The sequence below is a fragment of the Portunus trituberculatus genome, chromosome 2 (assembly GCF_017591435.1).
Source record: "Portunus trituberculatus isolate SZX2019 chromosome 2, ASM1759143v1, whole genome shotgun sequence".
Taxonomy (NCBI): Eukaryota; Metazoa; Arthropoda; class Malacostraca; order Decapoda; family Portunidae; genus Portunus; species Portunus trituberculatus.
In genome coordinates this window covers 10201303-10206302 of record NC_059256.1, presented here as the reverse complement: position 1 = coordinate 10206302, position 5000 = coordinate 10201303, and the positions used below count along the sequence as shown (strand labels likewise).

At 41.9% G+C, this 5000-nt stretch overlaps 1 protein-coding gene across 6 annotated transcripts in view; it reads left to right on the top strand.

Annotated features, from left to right (window-relative positions):
- Positions 1 to 23: 23 nt before the first annotated feature.
- LOC123505447 (calcium-transporting ATPase sarcoplasmic/endoplasmic reticulum type-like) overlaps positions 24 to 5000 on the top strand; it is a 44126-nt gene continuing 39149 nt past the window's right edge. For 4 of the 6 annotated variants that reach the window (XR_006675138.1, XM_045256764.1, XM_045256782.1 and 1 more), the window contains exon 1: positions 24 to 180. The gene's annotated coding sequence lies outside the window, so the exon portion shown is untranslated. Of the gene's footprint in view, positions 181 to 4625; positions 4784 to 5000 lie in introns of those variants that run through there. The other 2 variants (XM_045256773.1, XM_045256755.1) reach the window with 1 other exon arrangement.

Here is a 5000-nt window from a genome sequence, read left to right as displayed (position 1 = left end):
TGGGCAGGGTAGCAGGGGGGGTGGTGGTGGTGGTGGTGGTGATGGAACAGTGCCAAGGAGAAGGTTTTAAAAGGGGTAGATGTGAGTTGAGCCTAGCACTGGCTGGCGGCATATTGGCCCCACCTCTACGGCTGTTCTCTTCCCTGGGAGCCTATAAACTGTGGCCCAGGTGACGCTGAGGTGAGTAATGTGGTGACAAGCTTGGTGAACCCTACAGAAGCTACCTGGTGACTTCCCTTTGTGTAAGATTCTAAATACCGAAAAAAAAACCTGGTGAACGAATTTTTTTTTTCTCTCTCCTTCGTTCATGGCGAAAAAAATAGCTGGTGATTTTTTTTTTGCTTTTATTAGCGTGAGGTGAGTAATGTGGTGATAAGCTTGGTGATCTCTACAAGCTACCTGGTGACACGATACGGTTTTTTTTCCTATTTTTGTAACTGAAATGCGGAAGATAACCTGGTGATTCGTTTCTTTTGTAAGCTTCGTTATAAAAAAAATGCTTGGTGACGATTCATACAAGCTTGGTGATCTCTACAAACTACCTGGTGACACGATACGTCTTTTTTGTTATCCTAGTTCTCAGTACCGAAAAATAACCTGGTGATTCGTTCTTTTGTAAGCTTTGTTATAAAAAAAGCTGCTGGTGACGATTCATACAAGCTTGGTGATCTCTACAAGCTACCTGGTGACACGATACGTTTTTTTTTTAATCCTCGTTCAAAATAGCGAAAAAAATACCTCTTTCTTAATACTTGGTGAGCAACGTGACCCACACAAGCTTGGTGACTCTTACAAGCTGCCTGGTGACTTGATACAATACTTCGATACGTTTTTTTGTATCACTCGTTCTTAAAGGCGAAAAAAATACCTGGTGATTTTATTAAGCGTGAGGTGAGCATCATGGTGACAGCTTGGTGATCCTTACAAGTTACCTGGTGATGCGATACGTTTTTTCCTCGTAAGCCTCGTTTTTAATGCCGACAATAACCTGGTGACGCGTTCTTTTCTAAGCTTCGTTCAAAAAAACTGCTTGGTGACGAATCATACAAGCTTGGTGATCCTTACAAGCTGCCTGGTGACTTGATACGATACACGATACAGTATTTTTTTTCTATCTCGTTCTTAATGCCGAAAAAATGCCTGGTGATTTATTTGATTAAGTTTGAGGTAAGTAACTTGGTGACCCGTACTGGCTTGGTGACTTTTACGCTATCAGAAGCTACTTGGTGACTCGAGACGGTTATTTTGGTATCTCTCGTTCTTAATAGCGAAAATACCTGGTGATTATATCCTTTAGCGTGACATACTGGTGAGGTACGCCTGGTGATTCGTACAAGTTCTCATTTTGGTGATTCATTATTTTTAAGCCTTGTTCAACCTGGCCAAACCATCGATACCTGGTGATTATACTTACCTGGCGTTTAGGTGAGTAACAAGCACCAAACACGCCTGGTGACTTGAAGTTTTGGTGACTGGAAGCATTTTTTGAGTTCCTGGCAAAAGAAGGCTGAAATGAAGGCTGGTGAACACTGAGATGAGATGAGTAACGCCACAGACACACCTGGTGACAGTATACTGGTGATCTGAAGCCTCCAAGCTGAAGTCTTATAAATGAAACTTGGTGAACATTGCTTCTCGAGAAATAAGTAGCCACACCCTCGCTTGGTGATACTGTACTGGTGACTCAAAGCACACCAAGACGTTTATAAAGACAAACTGAAGCCACATTGCACCAAGACGAAGCCAACTTGGTGAAATCGACCCTTACTTCACCATACAAGCCTTCCAATATTTAAAAAATTGGTGATTTCAACTAACTTACAAAATTCCTTCAATAACATCGTGATCTTAACCCGTGTCACCAAGTCAGCCCTTCTCACCAAGTCTGTGAAGTGACCTAATGACCTCAGATGACCGTTGTGACCGTGTGTGACGTCTGGCTTGGTGACCTGATGAAATAAGAATGGATAAAGAAATACATGAAGAGAAATTGACTTGGTGACTGAAGGAAGGAAGGAAGGAAGAGGAAAATTTGATAAAAGGAAGAGAATGAAGAAAAAATAATAATAATGATAAAAGAGAGAGAGAGAGAGAGAGAGAGAGAGAGAGAGAGAGAGAGAGAGAGAGAGAGAGAGATGTGAGGTAAAACTATGCTAATTATCTGTCACACACACACACACACACACACACACACACACACACACACACACACACACACACACACACACACACACACACACGGCGTCTTGTCAGTGATGTCACCCCTAACATTATATTTAGAGAGAGAGAGAGAGAGAGAGAGAGAGAGAGAGAGAGAGAGAGTGGTTCTTTGCCAAACTTTCATACACGGAGAGAGAGAGAGAGAGAGAGAGAGAGAGAGAGAGAGAGAGAGAGAGAGACCAGGAAACAAAGCTGTAAACTAAAGACGAACACACACACACACACACACACACACACACACACACACACACACACACACACACTATTAACCTAAATAAAGACTGTTTGCTTACACACCCTCCCCCCCCCATAGAAAAAATGACCCAGTGTGTGTGTGTGTGTGTGTGTGTGTGTGTGTGTGTGTATCTATGGTGAGGCCGCAGCCAGATTTGCTTCAAAAATAACCAGCCACCACCACCACCACCACCATCACCGCCACACACACACACACACACACACACACACACACACACACACACACAGACGGTTTGTATGTGCAATAGCTAAGAAAAGGCATTGTATTCACCAGAGAGAGAGAGAGAGAGAGAGAGAGAGAGAGAGAGAGAGAGAGAGAGAAAAGCACTAGCATTATGAAACTACAATATAAAAGAGAGAGAGAGAGAGAGAGAGAGAGAGAGAGAGAGAGAGAGAGAAAGTCATTATGTATCTATATAGTAACTACAATATAATGCAGAAAGAGAGAGAGAGAGAGAGAGAGAGAGAGAGAGAGAGAGAGAGAGAGAGAGAGAGAGAGAAAGAGAAAGAGAGAGAGAAAGTATTATATTACACCTTCACATGGCAACTTTCCTATACGCATAAACATCTCTCATCTCTCTCTCTCTCTCTCTCTCTCTCTCTCTCTCTCTCTCTCTCTCTCTCTCCTGCTTTGGAAATGTGCAGCCTCGCCAAGCACACTAACCCCAGCCAAAAATGATCTTAATTTGAACCTTCCCGCGGCAGAAAAGGCGCGTTTATTTATACCCCGCCCCGGCTCGACCAATCAGGAGCCAGTCTGAATCCTGCGTCACTCACCCGCCAGCCAATCACAGCGCACCACATTGAGACTTAGAACTTGGCATATATTTAAGCCTGGTTTTAGCTTACATGGCTTCAAAGTACTGCCTAGAGACACTGGGTTTATTTAGCGTATTGCTGGGCTTGGCTTAAAGGCGATAATGGGGAAATAAGGCGGGTTTTTTTAAGAGATATGAGGAGTTTTATAAATCGTCTACTGTATGTTCTCTCTCTCTCTCTCTCTCTCTCTCGATTAAACTTGTAAATACTTGGTTGAAATTTGTCTTGTTTTTTTTTATATATTTTCTTGGTTTTCGTTTAGTCTCTCTCTCTCTCTCTCTCTCTCTCTCTCTCTCTCTCTCTCTCTCACATGAAAAGCAATGAGTTTAAGAATAACAATACTTTCATTTTAGCTTTCTCTCTCTCCCTCTCTCTCTCTCTCTCTCTCTCTCTCTCTACGCAACAATTATGTAAGGCTGTGGTGCGCTAGGCTAATTTAATAATAAGATGAAGTGTTCGTGCGCATCCCAGCCTTGCCGTCAGTGGCCCGCTACTCCCTGACGCTTCCTCTATTGATAACATTACAACGTACCATTAGAGACGCAAAATATGGTTAATTCAACGTAATATCTTGAATTGAGGATACGCGTGTGATGAAAGGGTTAATCGGTCAGCCACATTGACCGCCGGGGTGAAAACAACGCGTGATTGATAGGAAATTGTCATGTGAAGTAGTTATGGATAAAAAAGTGACATAGATTGATAATAGGTGAGGTTCTTTTAAGGGTGAGATTCTGGCGGTAAGTTTTAGTGAGAGGTGTGGATGCTTGGGGCCAAAATTTGTAATATTATAGATAGCAGGATTTGAGCGGGAAATAAATAGATAAATAACATCGAAATAAATGGTTGGAATATGTAATGAAGACTGGAAGTGAGGAATTGTTGTATATATACTCAAAATGAAATATGACAAACAAAACTTTCGTACCTACACCAACAAATTAGGAGAAATAGATAACGAGAGATGCTAAATAGAAAAAACAACATAAAAAACACAAAATCCATTAATGAACCACAATTAGACGACAAAACCCAGGAAATAGTAAATGAAAATAATAAAACCAGGAACTCTCGTACGCAACTGAACCGTACTCTAACAAATAAAGTAAATAGATAACGAAACACGATAAACGCAAAAAACAACATGAAAAATAACAAAATCCATTAATAAACCACAATTACACAACAAAACACAGTAAATAATAAATAAAAATAAAAAACCCAGTAACTCTCGTACGCATCTCGACCGTCATGGCTCCAGCAACTCCCGTACGTGGCTAACAGAAGGGGGACATGACGAGGTGGTGTCAGTGTACCTTGGGCCGCGATGGGGGGTGCATGACGGCCGCCGCGCTCCTCTAATATCACTTGTTTTGAATAACGTAACTTGGTGTTTTTGACGAGTTGACGTGTTTAGAAGCGTCCAAACATAAGGAAGGCAGGAAGAGGTCATAAATGGAATAATTGACCAGGAAAGGAATTCATTTATGTGAGTTTTGTGTGTCTGTGTGTGTATGTGTGTGTGTGTGTGTATGTGTGTGTGTATGTGTGTGTGTGTGTATGGTTCGTGTATTAGTCTCTCTCTCTCTCTCTCTCTCTCTCTCTGTGTGTGTGTGTGTGTACCTGATCTTCCATATAACACACACACACACACACACACACACACACACACACACTCAATTTCACTTCTCCATTCACCATCTTTC